This window comes from Silene latifolia, chromosome 9, assembly GCF_048544455.1.
Source record: "Silene latifolia isolate original U9 population chromosome 9, ASM4854445v1, whole genome shotgun sequence".
Lineage (NCBI taxonomy): Eukaryota > Viridiplantae > Streptophyta > Magnoliopsida > Caryophyllales > Caryophyllaceae > Silene > Silene latifolia.
The window spans coordinates 139016257-139038783 of record NC_133534.1 but is presented as its reverse complement, the minus strand read 5'-3'; the positions used below and the strand labels follow the sequence as shown (position 1 = coordinate 139038783).

Sequence of the window (22527 nt, the reverse complement as noted above, 5' to 3'; positions counted from 1 at the left end):
GGGAGCTCTTGGGTGCTCTTTGTCTTTGGGAGTGAGAAGAGTCTAGTGGTAGTCTTGGGTGGTGGAATGGGTGGTGTTAGGTGGTCGGTAGTGGGCTGTTTTGGGAGGGCGTCGTGTGATGTGTTTTTAGTTGCTGTTGTTGTCGGCTGCGGTTATTGTTGCTGTCGTGATGGGGGATGGTGGCTGGTTCCACTGTGGTCAAGGGAGGCCACGGTGGTTGCTGGTGTCGGCCATGGTGGTCGGTGGTAGCTAAAAGGGTAGGCTGTGTCGGGTGTGTGTTTGTGTAGGGGTTGTTGTGCCGTGTTGTTGTAGTTGCTGCGGTCGCCGTCGCTGCTGGTGGCTGTGGGTGGCGCGTGGGTGTAGTGGTGCCAGGTCGTGACCACCGTGGTGGTGGTGGCTATTTTTGGTGGTGGTTGGTCCGTATGTCGACTGTTTTGGGTAGCTTAAGACGGGTTTTGTTTAATTGAATTTGTATTTAATTTAATTAGATTAAATAGTAATTAGGCTAGCTAGTAATTTTTTGTAATTAATTGTATTTATTTAGGTGACGGTTTTGTGAGTCTGTGATGCGTGTCTTTTATATGATGTTTTAAACCTCATTTTACACGCATTTCAGAGCTCATTTATGTAGTTTATGCTACTATTTGCCCCATTTCGTCTACTTTCGTATTTTTATGTAATATTGCAGATTTATGCGAAAATGAGTAGATATTGAGCTAAATCCGTCCCCGAGTATCCTGCATTGCTTTTGACGTGAAGTGTTTACTCAAGGAACGAGCTTGGTGCGCATTTCGAGGCCCGAAAGACAAATCCACGAGGAATTAGAAGTCAAGTACCAGCTAAAGCAGTCGATCGACTTGTCTCATTGGTCGATCGACCAACACACGATAAGCAGAGGCTACTGTACACTGCAGTTCAGTCGATCGACCGGTCACAGTGGTCGATCGACCAAACCGCTTCTTCAGACGTGAATTAATAGATCGAGAAACTTGAAGCCCATGATACATTAGGTTTTGGAATAAGAACTACGTTGTATTCTATATAACGTAAGCTAGGTTTTCAGAATAAGGATCTAGCTTTTAACCCAGTTTTATACATTCAGTCTATCATTAAGTTTTCACTCAGTTTTAGTTTAGCATTCAAATAATTAGGGTTCTTAATATTGTTTGCTATTCAATACAATTTACATTCACATTCGGTTTCCGGATCTTTCTTCTGCAAATTCATTCGGTATTCCTCTGCTTATTTTCAGTTTCATTAATTTATTATCATTCATAGTATAGAATTGTTAGTTAGTTTCCCGAAGCCATAATTATCGTTTTATGCTAGCCTTTTACTCCGTTAATTTAAGCATGAATTCAGTAGTTGATTTCGATAATTTCATTGTTGTTATCATTCCTAGTAGAGTAGCTAAATTAATTGTGCTAGGATGTAGGGGAACTGTAGGTTAGGCGGCATTAGTATTAACATGGCCTGAAATCGCATGCCGGTCGATCGACTGGGTTCCCTGGTCGATCGACTGGCCACTCTGAGATTGCTTCGTTTTAATTGTTTTAATTGTTATGTTTGACGAATCGAGTGCACGCGACTAGTTGAATACCTAGGATTTGACCGACCCAATAAAGATCGAAAGATAGGGAAGGGATATAGCCTGCTTAATTAAGACGACTAGATTAATTAGATCGAAAGATAGATTAATTTAGACCTTTAGTGACTTTTCAGGACGAAAGTCAGTATTAGTGGTATCAGGGACCTGTAGCGCGATCGAAAGATGCTACCTGTAAGAGTGGACCGAGAGGACCTCTTGTTTTCCCGCCTCATGTGTTTGATTTAGACCTACTTAGTATGCTGCCGCCGAAACTATAGTGAACCGACCATCCTAGTACCCTTCTTTATATTTGATTTAATACATTTCTTTAGTTTAATTTATATTTCACTGCCTTTAGCTATAGACCAAATTCAATCAAACCCCCACATAATCGTTACCTTAGACTGAAATTAGACAACTAATAATTACATCTGCCTCTCTGTGGTTCGACCCTGCTACCGCTGTCTACAGTTGTAGTTGGAAATTATAAATATTATTTTTGGTGCATAACGACAGGCATCAAATTTTGGCGCCGTTGCCAGGGAGGCAATTGTTCTAATTTTTAGTTGTTTTATTTTAATCTGTTTCTCAGTTTAAGGGACATTCGTTCCTTAAACTATTCTCATATTCTTTTTGCAGTTTCTTTTATGCGCAGGTCACAGGGTGGTGAACTACTACCGATCAATCCTGAGATTGAGAAGACTTTGCGTGAGTTGAGACGATCATCTAGGATATTGCCGACAGAGGAAGAGCTGAGTACTCTGTTTACTTACTACGAGAACGCTTTATTTGAGGAGGATCCACCTTCGTCTCCAGTTTCTAATTCATCGGCTGAGACCGTCACTTCTCCAGACTTTCTAGAAATGGCTGAAGAAGCAACTATTGCCAGTCACTCTGAGGCGACAGCTGCGAATCTCTACAAGGGATTTGCATTACCAGAGACGGACAGAAAATTCGAGCCGAAGCCGTCTTATATCAACTTGGTTGAGAGAAACCGGTTTGGGGGAGCTGCGAATGAAGATGCAGCTAAGCACATGGAGACATTTATTGATTATTGCTGTTCCATACCCCCGCCAACCGGTGTGACCCAAGACCAGGTGAAGGAGACCATGTTTATATTCTCTCTTCGTGATACTGCAAGGGAGTAGTATAGAGACCTGGATCGAGCTGCTAATGAGATCACTGACTGGAATTCGTTGGCCTTGGCGTTCTACAAGAAGTATTTTTCTGCCTCGAAGACCAATGCCATTAGAGCTCAGATCACGAGCTTTAAACAGGGGCCTGATGAGAACTTTCATGAAGTATGGGTCCGTTTTAAGAAGCTGGTGCGAACCATTCCGCACCATGGGTTCGCAAAATGGAGTCTATGTAATCAGTTTTACAATGGGCTCTATGACGATCAGAGGGCTATCTTGGATGCTGCAGCTAGTGGCAGATTCCAGGAGAATATGGGAGAGACTAAGGGGTGGAAAATTATTGATAACTTGGCCACCCATAAAGCTGAGTAGGGGAATTCCAGGGGAAATCAAAGGAGAGCTGCTGAATCTCCTTCTGTAGCTGCATTAGAATCTCTCACGGCAAGGTTTGATAAGTACGAGTTGGGAGGAGCTTCAAAAGGAGGGATTTATCATGTAAATGTTGTTTCAGATGGTCCTTTCGTCTGCAAAAGGTGTGGAGCTGACGGGCATGTCTCAGACAATTGTCCCAGTCCCTTTGAGTCTTGTGCTGCCTTTCAACATTATAGGCAGACAAACACTTACTATGAGTCGAATGTCCACCCAAACTTGAGGTGGAGTAGCCAAAATGTCTTGAATCCGACTCAACCTCCACAGCAGCAGCAGCAGCAGAATTATGTGCCCCCTCATAAGCAGCAGCAGTACCAAAAGCTTCCATATGTTCCTCAGCAGCAGCAACAATCCCAAGGTTCCGATTTCACTGAATTGAAGAACTTGTTGCTGAAAGAGTCTCAAGCTAGAGAGGCCGGGATGAAGATGCTAGAGAGCCAAATTGCTCAATTGGCTAGCAAGAATACAACTCGAGCTCCGGGACATTTACCGACTCAAACTGATCAAAAGGAGACCCTCAATGCCATTACTTTGAGGAGTGGGTCCACCCTGGAGGGGCCTGCTATGGTTGAGGATGTCCCTGAAAAAAGTAAGGCGGAATCGAGCAAGAACAAAGCTGTGACGGATAATAGCAAGAAAAAGGCGTCTACCAGGTATGACAGTCGATCGACTGACATACCCAGTCGATCGACTGGTCCGCGACAACCAGAAGCTACTGTTCCTGTAGAAGTCAGTCGATCGACTGACCAACCTGGTCGATCGACTGACAGCGTTGCTGAAGGTGATTCTTTTCGTCCTCCAATGCCCGATAACTTGAGGGACCACTTGTTTCGGGGTACGACCGCCCCGAAAACACTGGGGCAAGACCCAAATGCTGATGGGTCAGTCCCGGTCCCCAAATATGACCCGACAACGATTAATGGTTCACATTTGAGACGGTCTGAAGAGGGGTCAAGCTACAACAAGGAGAAGGTTGTGGACTTTCAGCCTAAGTCCACCGATGCCGGCATGCGAGAATTAGAGGAGAGGGCTAAGTTGCTACTTTCAGCCCCTTATCCAGAGCGATTAGTGCCGACAAAGGAACATGTATCATTTAATAAGTTTGAAAAAGTTATTCGTAGCTTAAATGTACAAGTTCCTTTCCTTGAATTAGTAAATCAAGTGCCTGCTTACACAAAATTCATGAAACTACTTTTGTCCAAAAAGAAGTCACTTGAAACTGTCCATACTGTCGCACTCACTGAGGAGTCATGCTCCTATTTGACTCATACTGCACCACATAAATTAGCTGACCCAGGTAGCTTCTCCGTTCCTTACAATATTGGTACCTTCTCAATTGAGAAGGCATTATGTGACCTAGGAGCTAGCATTAGCGTTATGCCTTTGAGTCTAGCTAGGAAATTGAAATTGACTAGGTTTGCAGTCACCGATATGACAGTACAGATGGCTGATCGATCTACGGTGCAGCCAATAGGAGTCTTAGAAGACATTCCTGTGCAAATAGGAAAGTTTTTCTTCCCTGTTGACTTCGTTGTACTAGATATGCCCGAGGACGCCCACATACCTATCATACTAGGTAGACCATTTCTGCACACTGCTGGTGCAGTTATCGATGTTGGTTCAGGAACTTTGACCTTTAAAGTGGGAAAGCACTCTATTGTCTTTGCCCAAACAGCTAAGAAGAATGCCCCCATGTGGCCAATAACTTGTAATACGGTTTCTGAAAAGAAATCATATTTTGTGCTTTCTGATATGCCTGTCTCTACACCTATTCCTGTTATGACACCTCCGCCCCAGATTGGGAGCAAATTGGAGGAAGATCTGTCTATTTCTGACATTGCAGGAGTTGGTTTGGGGAAGGAAGAGCCGCATATTGCTCCAGCTGCAAAGGAGCCAGTCATTTCAAGAGGCGGTTTAGGCTGTCTTAGCTATGGCACTGATGAGGAGCTTGAAGATGAGCCGGTCAAAGTGAGGGAGTCCGACTTGGACTTTGATGAGCCGGAGGAGGTCGTTGAGTGGGAAGACATCCAGGATGATCCGTTGAGTTCTGCGGATGTCGGAGTTAAGAAGAGTGCAGCTGAGAAGATGAGCACTATTGAGGCTACCTCTAGTAGCCAGAAGCTGACCAAGTGGGCCATCCCGTGGCCGTTCTTGATCAACTACTAGTTGATCGAATGTTTTACAAACCAAACATTTTATTGCTTTTTGAGACTATTTATCGTTTTTCGTGTGCGCGAGACTTCGCTCTTTTAAGTTTGCTTAGGATATTATATACTTTGGACTATTGCTTTGGGTTACGCGCAATTTTGGGCGCAATATTATGTGCATTTGCAGGTTTATAGACCTTGATAGCTCAATTTAGTGAGCTAATTGTTGGAATATGTGTCCTCCGACAATAATGCGATCACAACTCTCGATCATGATGATCACATGTTTAAGTCTCATTTTAAGAATACATGTGGGATGTAATATTTTACAATGTCAACTGGTCCACACATATCGGTAATGATTGGCTGACTAGAGTTTGACATTACTGTCATGAGACGGTGGTGACCAGTTGATCCCCTTAGGTCATACCTAAAGGGTAACACACTTAATTGATCATTTAATTGATCGTATGACGATACGGGTTAATTAAATTACTTAAAATTGACGGACGATTTTGGAAGTAATATTTACGTGTCTCATTGAAATTTGATTAAATAAGATACGGTCTAAGTAATCGAATTGTTTCATTACTTAGATGAAATTATTGTTTAAGGAAACAATTGCATTTGAATGAATAAATTATTATAAATACAAGATGTTGTGATTTATAAATTGGTAAAATTTTTGGTACAAGTAATTATGAATTACTAAGTCGATTTTTGTTTATGACGTATTTTTGTTAATAAATTGATTTTTAATATGTTAAAAAATACATAACAATTTTATGTGACATGTGACATGTGACATATGACAAATTGACAAATTGACAAAGATAAAATGGAATCCATTTTATCTCATTTGGACCGAAAATTAGGAGGGAGTATGGTGTTTAAATTATGTTATATTTTTGAGTGGAAAACAATATAATTACACCTAGCCATAGCCATGCAAGCCTATGTTTTCTTGGAAAGAAAAACTTCACCATGCATTGGCTCCCTCCCTCTCCTTCCCACCGGTTTTTCAAGGGCCAAATAGAGAGTTTTTCTCTATCTTTTTCATTCATACTTTTGCATAATATTTTTCTAGAGTAAGAATTAGAAAATACTCTCTACATCTTATGAAATTAGAGAGATAAAAACTCCAAAAATGCTTCTTCTCTATACCGAAATTATAGAGTGCAAAATATTATTTTGGGTCAATTTTTGGTAAGATTAATATTGTTCTAGATCTAATAATGTTAGTCTTTTAAGTGGTTACCTTGGGTATTATTCCTTAGGAGGGATTCTATACTTGAATCCTTGTTCTTCCATTTAGGAGTGCTCAAGAACTAACAAGAAGGAGATCTTGTTGGTGCCCATTTGACCGAATTTCATATGGTGAGAAAATGATTTCTTCACTTATCTATTTTAGTTTGCATGCATAAGATTTGCAATTTATTTTATGACTAAATAAATTTGAAACATATAAGAATATGTTAAACATGAGATACAAATTTCTAATAAGCGGTATCAAGAGCACAAGGTTGTTTTCATGCAAATCGGTTATAGTTTTTCCGAGTTATACGATTAACAAATAAAACTTGTAAATTTGTGTTATTATGATATATCACGAAAATAATTTTTGCATGTTAAAGTTTCTTATCCTAAAATGTATTTAGGATATTTTGGTTAATTTATGGATTTTATTGTTCATTTTATATAATATTGGCATTAAAATGTGAGTTTTATGATAAAAATGTCATTTTTGGACGAAAATTAGCTAAACTTCGAATTTTCCAGTGGTTTTTGGATATATTTTCACATATATTATTTTTAGTTGATTTGGAAATTTTCATAATTTTTGGAGTTTTATGCTCGAAAAATGGATTTTTCATGTTAAAAATCGAATTTAAATGAAAAATAGGTTAATATGAGAAATATTTCGAATCTGGTCATAGAAATTTAGTATGTTGTCAAATGCAATTTTACAAGATGTGTGTAAAATAATAGGATATAATGAAGTCTTCATGCATGATTTATGGATTTTTGATGAAAAATAGCATAAATAGTGACTTAATTAGTGAATAATTGCTAAAACATACTTCATGACTAAGGAAAAACGTCACATGTTGCATTTTATTATCTTTTTCAGATCTAAAATTGAAAAGTTGATGAATATAATTTTTTCTCATGTTTTTATGATTATTAATGATAAATCCGATAAACCGCAACATTGTTTTTCCCGATAAATTTTGAAATTTTTAACCTATGTTTTTGAACATTATGAGTGTCATGGTAATTTTACAGAATGTTCATGAGTTTAAATTTCAAAGTTTGAATTTATTTGAAATTTTTGTGATTTATTTGGAGTTTATAGCATTTTATTGTTATTTTGAGTCCTTTAATGAACAATTTTAAGAAATAAAAGTTAATTATTGTCAATATATTAGTGAAGACTAATTTTGAGTCCTAAGAGGTCAGGGTAATTAACTTGTGCATAAATATGAATTTATGTATTTTTGTGATTATAAAACGTTGAATCACGCAAATCCGTAAAAACCGTGTAATATACGATATTGGCTCCTTAAAGGCGATTTAGCATAAAATTGGGCATGTTCATACATATTATAATGCTGCATTTTATTTATGATTGTCATAATTTTTATTTTTATGTAATTTTAAATTATGTAATTTTACTTAGTATGGCCTTAGTTTTTAATTGGTATTACCCGAAATGTATGGGAATATCGATTCGGTTGTAATTATTGTGATCTCGTATCACCGTTTTGTAATTTAATAGATTTATTTTATTTTAATTACAAATGTATAATAGGAAATTATGTAATTTGTTATGTAATTTAATTATTTCGGAGTTCCTTGAAGACGGTGTCACTCAAGGAAGACGATACATAAAGACGGTGTTACCTCGAGATGCGCGCCAAAACCGAAGTTCAAGGGACCAATGGAGTTGGTTTCCGAATATGTAATAGTATTAGATTTTCTATTTTAGGAAGGCCATACTAGGATTTAATTTATGCTTTGCATTTTATTTATATGTCGCATGCATCGCTAAATCGCCATAACTAAAACATGCATTATCTTTTTATCGAGTTTATCGACCGTGTCAATTACAATTATCGTAGTTCACCGCTTTAGTTCACTTAAAACGTGATAGATAATAAATTGACATGACCTCTCGCTAAAATAAACAATTGAGACTTACCCTTACCAAAAATTAAAAACCCATGAAGTACCAGTTTCGCAAGGGAGTTGAGCCGGCTTTACCGTAAGACAAATCTTGTTACGTTGGTGAAGTGGGGTGATAAATGTCTATCCACCGAATTTATGTTAATGAAGGGTATTTCGGCACACCGTGCCCTAAGTTGATATGAGTTTGGATCATGGACACATTTATTCGAAATTTGGGTTGAACTCAACGAAAGTATTCACGACGTATTTCCGGATGTGTTTCGGGCTAAAGATAAGTATTAATGTAATTTTATCGACCAAGAGTTCTAAAAGTAGAATCGATTAAAGAGTTAATCCACCGAGTTATATTGATGAGGGGTATTTCGGCACACCGTGCCCCAAGTTAATATGAATTTGGATCTTGGAATCATTTATCATAGTTGGGTAGAGGTCACTATGTAAATGATTTACTTGTTATTTACAAGTATTAATAAAACGATAAATGTTAAGTTTTCCACTATTCCGTTATTATATTGTTCTATTTCTTTACCACAATTCATATACGATATCTTTTTCGATTTTTGATTCAAATCTCCATTAAAACATCGTAACTAAAGACAAATATGAATTTTCTTCTAAAAACCTCGAATTAACCATTGCTAAGGATCTCATGTAAAGAGTATAGATGACAGTTATTCATTATTAAACAGGTTTTTGATTCTTGACTAACACATCTACTTACAATGGATTGTTTCTCATATGCTTAATTAAATTAAGTACCTTGAAGCGATAAATTGTTTTGGTAATTAGATTTGTCAGAATTCGTAATTGACCAAAATAACGCAACCACTTCAATGAAAGTTTTAAGACTAAAACGAACAAATGAAGAGCAATCTTCATGAATCCAATTTTGCTTCTCTAAGCAAAGACTCATTGAAATGAGTGGGAGCATTCTCTTAAACCGTTAAGATGGGATGAGGTTCAAAGAACTAAAAATAGAATGGAATTGATACAAGGTAATGTTAAAAGTGACGTTATTGAGAATGACAATACTAAACCTATCAATCCCGACCGATAAAGTTTCCATTGTCTTAAATGTTGGACACTAGAGAGGAAACTACCCCAAATTATTGAAGAATCAACAAGTTAGTTGTGGGACATCTAATGGGACCTTCTTCTTTAAATGTTTATTTGATTAAACATACATTTTGCTAGTACTACTTCGTCAATATTAGAAACCAGTGGAGGTTTTCATCATTGTATGCGATACATAGAATGATTAGAATATGACGACTAGCAACAATGATATCGAGAGATAGAGTCATTGTGTCATCAATCTAGTTTTGGGTTTATATTTGTACTTAACTATGACTATTAAGTACATAAACTCTAAATAAGAATATATACTTGTTAAGATACAAAAGAGGTTTCACTTTTGTGACCCTATACACCACGATTTGATGTATGGCTGGCCCATTATCAAGGTGATTATATTCTAAGCCAAACTAGAATGATATATCATGAAGATGATGCAAGACTCAAATTGGTAACCCAAGATTAAACCTTAAATTTTGGAATGATGAACGCAAAGGGTTATCGAGTACTCTTGAAACCATTAGATTGTTAATGGTATATGCGTATCTTGTATTCAAAGCAAGATGTCTCATGCCTTTTGGTTGAAAAGGAGATCGACGTTGTAAATCATCGATCCAAAATAGGTTGATCATTTTCTTTTACCAACGATTTAAGTTGACGCTAATGTGTTCACTTAATAAGGTAAATAGAGAAATCTTTGAAGAAGTTCAAAAGTTCAAAGAAGCACGATTTAGTCGTGATGGGATTATCAAAGTGAAGACTTTGATATAAGCCAAAGGAAATGTGATATAGTATCACAAGTTAATCTCTCTTAGCACGCATTATGGAATAATGTGTGGTTGGATAAGAAATCAAACGCTATTCGATATGGTTTTGACTTCAATCAAGTTACTTTGAGTTACTTGATTCTTTTGGGGATTTTATCATTTTGTCTAAATTATTTTTCCACTAAATCTAAAACGAATCATATGAGATATGAAATGGTAGGTTACCATGTTTGTAAGTTTTCAAAAGAAACAAATGCTCATTTTTCCTTATTATAATCACGAGTACACCGGGTTTGTGGCTCGTGAAGCTGTCTTTCTAAAATACAAGTTTATTTCTAGAAGACAGAGTGGGAGAAAATTATTCAAGAGCCACAAAGAATGTTATGTCGCAAGAAATTGATCTTTCTTGGCTACATGAGACGTTTTGTGTAAGACGTTGTTTCTTTAAAACCTAGGAGGTTAAATTCGTCACTTGTGGAAGATGATGAATTCATGCTACTTTTAAGAAAGTAAAGAGCTTATAACTTACAAAAGAAATCGTTTTATTCAAAGTTGATTACTTCTAGAAAGTAATTAACATATGACTTACATGAGAGTGTTTAAAGTCACAACTCAATACAAGGCTTAGAGCCATGAAAATCCGAAACAAAAAGGCTTGATTAGTGACAAAGGGTTTTGCACTAATAAAGAGAAATTTCAAACCTTGATTGGTTGCAAAGGGTTTTGCACTAGTTGAAATGCTGAAGTCTATTTGGATCTTCTTAGGGATTGTGTTTCATTATGAGGATACACATACGGCAAGTGAATCTAAAACCCACTTCTTCAATTAGAAGGAATGTATTCAATACATGTCTTGACTTTTGTAGATTCTTGCAATCCTAAGATAATGTGAAACTTAAGAGAGGATCTTAAGTAGGACATCAATGAGTTGGAATCAACATTTTGATCATGTGATAAAACATTTCTCGATAAGTCGAGAAGATTGTGTTTATACATGAAGTTTAGTGGGAGTTACGGAAATTTTAATTAGTCTTATATGTGGATGACATATTGATCATTACAAATGATTTAAGACTTTTGGAGTAATATAATACATCTTTAATATCTAGATTTATGTAGATAAATCCACATGATATTAGCGTCAATAAGAAGTCTTATGTTCATAAGATTCATGACTAAGTTCAATAAAATTGAACATATTTGATTGATTCCATTTGCTTCCGCTGCCGGATCAATTAAATGAGTAATGATGTATAACACTTCATATACTTTGAGTATGATGAATTGTTTTCAAAATCGAATTTAAGTAATCTTTACCAAGTAAGCCATAAAGATTACCCTTTAGTGCTTGCAGAAGCATTAAGGAAGTAAAGCAAAGTGTTTATGATGCAATTTTGTGTAAGGGTGTTACACAAGTGACAATTGACAATTGAGATTGCGCATGGTTTCCGACAAAACCATAATCAAAACACATTAGGATGGTTAAGACACCATTGTGGCTATGTTATTTAAGAAATAGATTTTCTAGAATCGTTCTAAGCAATAAAGAACAATGAGAGATATTTATAACGGAAATTGAGTACACTTGTAATCATGAGATGTGCAAGAGAATGAGTCCCGCACACTGTGAAAACAGTGGGAGCTATTCTTAGGCTAGAGGGCCTATGTCTTGATTGGATCTCGACACGTACTCAGAAAGTTTTGTAATGCAAATGTATACATTACAAAGGAAAACGAGTATGTAGTAAGGTTGAGTAAGGTACAAGAAGTTGATAAAACCTACTAACCAAAGCCTTCTCAAAGGCTAAACATGATGAGTCATGTCATTTCAATTAAATTGAAATGAAAAACTACATACAAGATCAAATTAGATTATAGAACATGAAATAGTAATCAGGCATTGACTATTCATATGTGATAATCGCATTTGTCGTTCGAGTTTTACTTTAAAACTCTTTTATTATACTTTGTTACATCCAAACGGGTTGTAGAGACAATTGAACCCCGTTAAAGTGAACACGGATTAGCATTGTATTCGCCCATAGTCACTTGTATGAGGTGACGTCTCGAAGTGACTAGAGTGTGATGCGATTGATGGCAAGTTCAAGTGCCATAGAGTCATGTGAGATGACTAGTCGATCACATAGGCGGAATGTTAGGAACACTTTGTCGGGCAGTGACCGCTTATAGAGTTCTGGCAAATTTATATAGCCTGGTCGTGGCGAGAGCTACTATAGTATTCTAATGAGTCGATTCTTTTGACTAAAGACTATTCACCTAAGATGGCACAGTTTCAGATTAAATTTGATTTGAGTTACTACGACCTTCGTAAATGGGGTCAAATGGGCATATTTTGGGTTATGATGGCTGTGACTAGTCGAAGGGAATGAGTGCGATAGGAATTGTCCACCCCTAGTCAGGGTTATAAAAATATCTCAGGGCCACTCGAGGAGTAATGAACGGGAAATGCGTGGCCACGCTCGGAATGGATCCATGGTGGATAAATCCGGTCAATCAGTTATTCTCCAGATCGAGGAAACCACTCACGATATGATCACTTGCAAGTACGACCTGAAAGACACCTTGCATTGAGTGGGAGATAGTAATAGGACAAGAGAATTGGTGACGCACACTTGTCGAGGACAAGTGGGAGATTGTTGGAATATGTGTCCTCCGACAATAATGCGATCACAACTGTCGATCATGATGATCACATGTTTAAGTCTCATTTTAAGAATACATGTGGGATGTAATATTTTACAATGTCAACTGGTCCACACATATCGGTAATGATTGGCTGACTAGAGTTTGACATTACCGTCGTGAGACCGGTGGTGACCATTGATCCCCTTAGGTCATACCTAAAGGGTAACACACTTAATTGATCATTTAATTGATCGTATGACGATACGGGTTAATTAAATTACTTAAAATTGACGGACGATTTTGGAAGTAATATTTACGTGTCTCATTGAAATTTGATTAAATAAGATACGATCTAAGTAATCGAATTGTTTCATTACTTAGATGAAATTATTGTTTAAGGAAACAATTGCATTTGAATGAATAAATTATTATAAATACAAGATGTTGTGATTTATAAATTGGTAAAATTTTTGGTACAAGTAATTATGAATTACTAAGTCGATTTTTGTTTATGACGTATTTTTGTTAATACGTTGATTTTTAATATGTTAAAAAATACATAACAATTTTATGTGACATGTGACATGTGACATATGACAAATTGACAAATTGATAAAGATAAAATGGAATCCATTTTATCTCATTTGGACCGAAAATTAGGAGGGAGTATGGTGTTTAAATTATGTTATATTTTTGAGTGGAAAACAATATAATTACACCTAGCCATAGCCATGCAAGCCTATGTTTTCTTGGAAAGAAAAACTTCACCATGCATTGGCTCCCTCCCTCTCCTTCCCACCGGTTTTCCAAGGGCCAAATAAAGAGTTTTTCTCTATCTTTTTCATTCATACTTTTGCATAATATTTTTCTAGAGTAAGAATTAGAAAATACTCTCTACATCTTATGAAATTAGAGAGATAAAAACTCCAAAAATGCTTCTTCTCTATACCGAAATTATAGAGTGCAAAATAATATTTTGGGTCAATTTTTGGTAAGATTAATATTGTTCTAGATCTAATAATGTTAGTCTTTTAAGTGGTTACCTTGGGTATTATTCCTTAGGAGGGATTCTATACTTGAATCCTTGTTCTTCCATTTAGGAGTGCTCAAGAACTAACAAGAAGGAGATCTTGTTGGTGCCCATTTGACCGAATTTCATATGGTGAGAAAATGATTTCTTCACTTATTTATTTTAGTTTGCATCCATAAGATTTGCAATTTATTTTATGACTAAATAAATTTGAAACATATAAGAATATGTTAAACATGAGATACAAATTTCTAATACTAATTAGACGAAATCAGAAGTTACAGCAGGTTTTCCAGTCGATCGACTGCCTCCTTTGGTCGATCGACTGGGCTGCGAATTCCAGAAGCTCCTGTTGCTGTTCACCCTGGTCGAACGACTGAGTGATGTGGTCGATCGACCACCCAGAGCTGCTGTACCTGTTTTCGATCATTACCCTGTTGTGTTTGATTGATTTGCGGAGTCAAGGGAGTATACCTTTCACTTTACTCTCCGCTTAATTTCTGATTTCTCCCGTTTCTAACTTTGCACATAATTTTACCGTCCCAATTTTGTTTTCTCGGTTTTATGTGTGGTACTTTGTTTGTCTTTTCAGGTACTTATTGGTAGCACTGCTGGCTACTGAAACCTCCTAGCTCACGTTGGTTTGGGGAGGTTTCCTTTTTGCTGCGCTTAAAGTCTTGTGAGTTCCCGAGTCTCACTTCATGTCGTATTTCCTTACTTTCTTGCAAATTCCCATTTCTCTTTTATTCTATTACATGATTTTGCACAATGGGGACATTGTGCGATTTGGTTTGGGGAAGGGTTTTGTGTCGCAATTCATTTGCTTGCATTCACGTTTACATTTCAGTTTGCATTTGTTTATTGCATTTGTTTATTTCATTTCTCATATATACAGAAAAATTAAAAATTTGAAAAATTTCAAAAAATTTCAATATCACGTTTATTTTAGCATATAGGTTGAGTCGGAACGGTAGTATTTCAATGATGACATTGCATTTGCATCTGTTTTTGCCTAAGCCTTGGTAATTGACATGTTATTAGTAGAATCATATATGCATAGTCTACGAGTTTTCGTTAAATTATTTGCTGAACTTGAGACTTGACTTTGATTTTTGGCAACCTACTCATAATTTCTGAGGATTAGAGCCTATAACTAGTGTCATCTGTGACCAGTTCATCTAGGATTGTGAGTAGTACTCCTTATGAGACATGTTACATAAATGTGCATAAATATGAACTTAATCTGCTTAATACCTGTATGCATTCGGTTTGTGGTTTGTTGACACATGTGGTAGAGGTTTCCTTTTCTCATTTTACCCATAAGCTCCACACTGCCAAAAATAGCCTTTTTGTCCCGTCAACTACATCCTACACATAGCCTGCCTTTGTCAAGCCAGTAGTTTAGTTGTTGGGATTGTTACTTTGTTTTTGGTGGCATATGCTCTTTCGAGATATTGATGGGAAGATGAAAAAGGAAAGAAAGAAAGAAAAAAAAAGAAGAAGAAAGAAAAATGATTCGAAAAAGAAGAAAAATAAGAGTGCTGTACTGTAGAAGCAGTCGATCGACTGGCAACATTGGTCGATCGACTGAAGCCCGAAAATAAAAGAAGAAAAGAATCAATTCGCATATTCAAAGTCTTTATATTATGGCGATTTTTGCTCCCATGTTGCATTTATATCTCATGGGGAGTTGATTGATTAGTTATTATGGAGATTTGCGAGATTTGTGCTAATCATTAGCACCGGTTTTATTATTGATTTGAGCAAGAAGTTGGATGTTGTCATATGGTTCTGTTTAGGTACTAGCTTGGCCGCCTATACCTGTTCATTCCCATAAATGTTTTGCCTCTTCTTACCCATTACCTCACATATCCCTATTTACCTCGGCATGTGTCATGGTCATCTGTTTGGTTGGAATGAGTATGCACGGTTATAGAGATTATTTTCATATTAGATTGCAGGCATGTTCTTATAGGTCGTAGTTAGGTGAGAGTCACTGCAAAATGAATTCTTTCTATCTTATACTTTATTCACCTGTGCTTATGTGTGATATGAGCGACCCGTGAGAGTCCGAATTGATAAGTCTCTATAGTTGACGGTTCAGCAGTTTTTGACGACTCCATAACTCGTTTGCATGATTCATATGCTAATTGATTGTTGGTTGTTGCATTAAATTGGTTTAGGCTTACATGTTGCATTTCACTCTGAGTTTGAACTCGTTCCTTTAGATCGAGTCTAGTTCTTGCTTGGGGACAAGCAAGGGTTTGGTTTGGGGAAGTTTGATGCGTGTCTTTTATATGATGTTTTACACCTCATTTTACACGCATTTCAGAGCTCATTTATGTAGTTTATGCTACTATTTGCCCCATTTCGTCTACTTTCGTATTTTTATGTAATATTGCAGATTTATGCGGAAATGAGTAGATATTGAGCTAAATCCGTCCCCGAGTATCCTACATTGCTTTTGACGTGAAGTGTTTACTCAAGGAACGAGCTTGGTGCGCATTTCGAGGCCCGAAAGACAAATCCACGAGGAATTAGAAGTCAAGTACCAGCTAAAGCAGTTGATCGACTGGTCTCATTGGTTGATCGACCAACACACGATAAGCAGAGGCTACTGTACACTGCAGTTCAGTCGATCGACCGGTCACAGTGGTCGATCGACCAAACCGCTACTTCAGACGTGAATTAATAGATCGAGAAACTTGAAGCCCATGATACATTAGGTTTTGGAATAAGAACTACGTTGTATTCTATATAACGTAAGCTAGGTTTTCAGAATAAGGATCTAGCTTTTAATCCAGTTTTATACATTCAGTCTATCATTAAGTTTTCACTCAGTTTTAGTTTAGCATTCAAATAATTAGGGTTCTTAATATTGTTTGCTATTCAATACAATTTACATTCACATTCGGTTTCCGGATCTTTCTTCTGCAAATTCATTCGGTATTCCTCTGCTTATTTTCAGTTTCATTAATTTATTATCATTCATAGTATAGAATTGTTAGTTAGTTTCCCGAAGCCATAATTATCGTTTTATGCTAGCCTTTTACTCCGTTAATTTAAGCATGAATTCAGTAGTTGATTTCGATAATTTCATTGTTGTTATCATTCCTAGTATGAGTAGCTAAATTAATTGTGCTAGGATGTAGGGGAACTGTAGGTTAGGCGGCATTAGTATTAACATGGCCTGAAATCGCATGCCGGTCGATCGACTTGGTTCCCTGGTCGATCGACTGGCCACGCTGAGATTGCTTCGTTTTAACTGTTATGTTTGACGAATCGAGTGCACGCGACTAGTTGAATACCTAGGATTTGACCGACCCAATAAAGATCGAAAGATAGGGAAGGGATATAGCCTGCTTAATTAAGACGACTAGATTAATTAGATCAAAAGATAGATTAATTTAGACCTTCTGTCACTTTTCAGGACGAAAGTCAGTATTAGTGGTATTAGGGACCTGTAGCGAGATCGAAAGATGCTACCTGTAAGAGTGGATCGAGAGGACCTCTTGTTTTCCCGCCTCATGTGTTTGATTTAGACCTACTTAGTATGCTGCCGCCGAAACTATAGTGAACCGACCATCCTAGTACCCTTCTTTATATTTGATTTAATACATTTCTTTAGTTTAATTTATATTTCATTGCCTTTAGCTATAGACCAAATTCAATCAAACCCCCACATAATCGTTACCTTAGACTGAAATTAGATAACTAATAATTACATCTGCCTCTCTGTGGTTCGACCCTGCTACCGCTGTCTACAGTTGTAGTTAGAAATTATAAATATTATTTTTGGTGCATAACGACAGGCATCAGTCTGTTTTATGAGACAGATCTTACTTGTATCGAGTAGCTTATGGAGATTTGCTAAAAGGTAGGTTTATCCTACTGAGTTTCAATAATGTGTATGTTTGTTAGTGAGTCATTTGTCATTCTTGCATTATATGAGCCGTATTGCATATCGTATTTGGGAATGTGTATCATGATGAGTTGATAATTGGCATCTTGTGTAGTATCTTACATTTATGGTGTTTGTCATGTATATTGGAGGATATGACGATTTGTGTTGGTTACTTGTTGTTGAGGAGACAAGAGGCGGTTGGGAGACTGTCTCACGCTCGAGTCGCCTCTTGGAGCTTCCTACTCCAAGAGGGATGTGCACATTAATGACTTGAGTTTGGAGGGACTCGTGTAGTGGAGACACTATATATGCCAGGGAACCCGGTTGGCTTCCGACCCCGGTACGTCTGGGCGTGTCCCGGTACATGTTTGTGTGGTTTTGTGTTGTGGGCGTGTCCCTGGCACCGGTGGTTGTGGGTATGTCTGGGCGTGTCCCGGTACAAGCGTGGTGGTTGCATGATAGCATCTCATTCATATGATTGTCATGTTGCATACACACATACTTTGGGCCGTGTCTCACTTTATTTATTAAAACTGACGTGTTGTGTGTCTGTGTAATTGTCACCTATTTCCGGGGTGGCCTGTGTCGATCCATATGATATTTCTGATCATATAGGGAGCAGGTTGAGTACAAGTTTGCTTGTTGACGTGATCGGGATTTGGGCTGCGCCTTGGACTCGGAGTCGAGTAGCGTAGCATAGATGACATAGATGGTAGTGAATTTGTAAATTGTATAGTTCACATTTATCATTTGTTTACATTTATGTAATCACTAAACTTGTTATTTATTTAAAGAGTTTCTTAATTGTAATTCCGATTTCACTGCCTCGGGAAACCGAGATGGTAATATTTCTTAATTACCCTGGCCGGGTAAGAAGGGGGTGTTAGAAAATGGTATCAGAGCGACGATTTTGAAACCTAAACCAATGAACCAAAATGAACATAGGTGTATCTAATAAAATGAACCCGGCATGAGTACAATAGGAGGTCGGTTTTGGGTGAGTAGGATCCCTCATATCAAAACTAGATCTTATTGTCTCGGTTGGTCACTACGTGGGTGGTTATGAGTCGGGAAATGTGAAGTGAAATGTTGCATGATTATATGGGTGTTATGATTTTGTTGAACATCTTGCATGATTTACTCACTCAAATGAAATGTGACCATGTATGGAAGTTGGATGAAATAATCGATGAGCGTAACATATTTTGGAGCGGTTGTTATGTGTCGATGTGTGAAGGCTATGTGAAAGGTGGTGTGATTACATGTATTCTATAACAAGTTGATAGGATTCTTATATGATGTAGTTATTCATTGGGTATATGTTAATACGTGAAAATTAGATGAAAAAGAGTAATGTGTGTAATATGTTTTGGGAAGTGTTTATTACATGTTAGTGTGTAAGGGGTACTAGCCCCGTCCTTTAGCATTTAATACCGCAAATATGTTTGAATTTTACCTGTGCCATAGTTGGAGTGTGATCGATAATAGTTGTTAGTAGAGTAGTCACTAGTATAAGAATAGTAATTCTTAGTCGGAAATCGCAAACCATAGAGAGGCACCCAACCGAGTGCGAGCTAGTACTAGACCGAGTGAACCCTAGCACTCGACCGAGTGGACAATCTTCCAGAAACTTGAAAATTTCTGGAAGTGGGTCACTCGACCGAGTGGAGAGGGCACTCAACCGAGTGGACGAGCACTCGACCGAGTGCCATTTTCGGGGTTGTGAATTTCGTGAGATTTGCATTATTACCTTATTTCTTGCATTTCTTCATTGTTTCTCATAACAAAAATACCAAAATCTCTTTAAATTTTTTTTACTCCATTATTGATGATTGTCGCTTGGACTTAAGCTTTCTACTCCATTTTATCCTCTTAATTCTTGCTAATTGAACAATGTGAGTGGTTTTCTCCTTGCTCTTATTTTTCCAATTTGATTTTGGCTTAAATCTAAGCTAATTCCTTCAAATTTTGTCAATTAATCGCATGTTTTGTTTGATTCATGATATTAATCACCTTTTTACATCATTTATGATGTCAAATATAAAATTTTCATGTTGAATTTTGCCCAAAAAATTTATGAACCCGAAAATATGTATTCTCTAGTCAATAATTTGATTTGGTATTTGATGCATGGTTGATTGTTTAACAAGGACTAAAGTTTGGTTGTTATTGCTAACTCTTGTTATGCATTTGAAATTTGGTCCTGAAAATTCTATCCCGAAAATTTTGAAACTTTAATGTTCATGCGTAGGTTTTTATTTTCGCGTTTAAAAACTTAGTTTAGTTGACTAATGAGGCTCAAGAATCCTGCCGCGCTTAAGTTTTGATTTTTCTGTGTTAGTAACGACCTGTATTACTTTGAATCAAAATTTCATCTTAAAATGTTGTCCAAATCTTTTGAAATTTCATTTTAAAACGAATGATTTCGATTCTTGCACTCAAAACACGATATAATTATTTCCTAGTGCTTAGTACTTGTTGATGTTGCAATGTGTCGCACTAACCTAGGAGTTTTGCCTTAAAATCGCCTCGAGTTTTGACATGTATGTTAGTTATACCGAAAATTTGATTTTCTACCCGCCTATTCCTACCTAATTATGTTATAATGATTCACATGTTGTTCAATGTTGTTAGGCATGACCGTAAAATTTTAAAACTTTGTTTTAAATTTTTCTTGATTTAATTAAGTAATAAGACTTCAATTTTGTTAGTAAAGTTATGCATCGTCTTCAAACGAAAATTTCGTCTTGGAAATTTGACTCAATTTTTCGAAATCCCATTTGACCATGACCAAATTTTGATTCCTTTTTTTATCTTAAACTTGGCTTAACGGTGTTTTAAGGCAATAATTGTAGATACCCAGTATCTGCTGAAACTCCAATAAACACCCGATGATTATCGGACTACAACATGCTTAGGAATCGCGACGTTTGATCGACAGTTTGTGTACAACTTTACGTTGGAAAACTTAAAACGATTTCGAAAATAAAACATTTCAAAACTTTTCAAAAGTACCTGGAGTGTTTAATACATGACGACGGGTCGCAATGACACTAACTAGAGTCAAAACCGACACCGGACCAAAAACCGAGTCAAAATCAAATCCCGACTCCAACAACGAGTCAAACCGAGTGAAACACAAAAAACAAACCATTCAAATGCTTCTATGTTAAGATTTCCCGGAATCTTACATAGTCAAAGTACCAAACATGTTCATCCAAATCCTAGGATAGAACAAATCATGATTGCACTTGTGTGAAAGTGACAAGACACCTCGAAGACGTGCGACGTGGCTCGCGCCTCTTTGAGCAGCCTAGGTGGCCATGTCGCTCAAAACTCACACAACCACTCATTTTACTATAAATACCCCTAAAATGCAACCATTTGAGGGTTACGCGAGCGTCCGCCCCCTCTTTTCTCCCTTAAAATTCTCGACTCGACTTCCTAAGTCACAATACGACACATGTTTACGACCTACCGATCGTAAACACAAGCCTTACACATTGTTTGGTACCGTCATCGTGCATTAAATCACTTGACTGACCATCTCGACCACTACACCATCACTAAACTTAACAAACACTCTTTTTACTTACCAAAACAGTTTTAAATCGAGTTTTTCCGACCAAACGAGTTGATACACTTACGTCGATTTCTCGCCATAAGCCTAGCATGTAAGTATGAGGGTGTAAAAATCTTCTTTTATCATGTTTTCATTTGTTTCATGACTATAACATGTTAAATCATGCATAATATGGTCCAAAACATGGGAAGAATGAGCCAATACCGGATTTTTGGTTGAGGCAGAGGCTACTTATGTAGCAGATAGGCTCGCGCCTAAAGGACCCTGTCCAGCCTTAAGTCCAAACCGTGTTTGGTCTCTTCATCTCCCTTATTTTCATTTTCATATTTGTAAACGGTTTTACCATACCAAATATTTTCAAACCATTTTTACAAGTTTTTAACCATAAAACATTTTTCACCCTTGGTTCCTCATACCATGACGGTTTAATCCATGTTTCGGTGATAATATTTGGTTAATTATATTTAAAAGGTATTTTAAAACCTTTTATTTCATTTCTTTACATTTTGGAAGGTATTTTAAAGCCTTTCATCATTCCTTTACATTTTCAAAATAAATGTATTAGTCATCAACACAAAGTCATCCTTGGTTCCATATACCATGTCGGATTTTAACCCGAGTACGATGATGAATATTGACTAATTTCAAACAAATGAACTCAAAACAATTAGTTCATAATTATTTTCAAAACTATTCATGTCAAGTTTGCAAAGTTGAACCCGACATCGAATATTGTCAAAACAATGACGATTATTCAAGTCTCGTTCTTCAAATCAACACAAAGACGGCTTAAACGGCCCTTTCAAACCAAAACGGGTCCAAATACCCATTTTTCAACACTTTTTGGAAACGTTTTTCAATGGTCAGAACACGTCTTCCATTGTTGACTGACCCGCGCCTAAACAGGCCACTCCTTTTTCTATTTTTCAAACCAGGGGAGACCCTCTTGTATCGCCAATAGGCTCGCGCCTCTTTTGGCTTTCTGCTGCAGGGTCTGTTCCCTTTCCAGCACTATGTTTGGATGATCCCGACTT

General features: G+C 37.0%; 1 non-coding gene across 1 annotated transcript; it reads right to left on the bottom strand.

Annotated features, from left to right (window-relative positions):
• Positions 1–2832: 2832 nt before the first annotated feature.
• Positions 2833–2939, bottom strand: LOC141604000 (small nucleolar RNA R71). The gene has a single exon (XR_012525829.1). It is a non-coding gene; the product is annotated as a small nucleolar RNA R71 (small nucleolar RNA).
• Positions 2940–22527: the final 19588 nt, after the last annotated feature.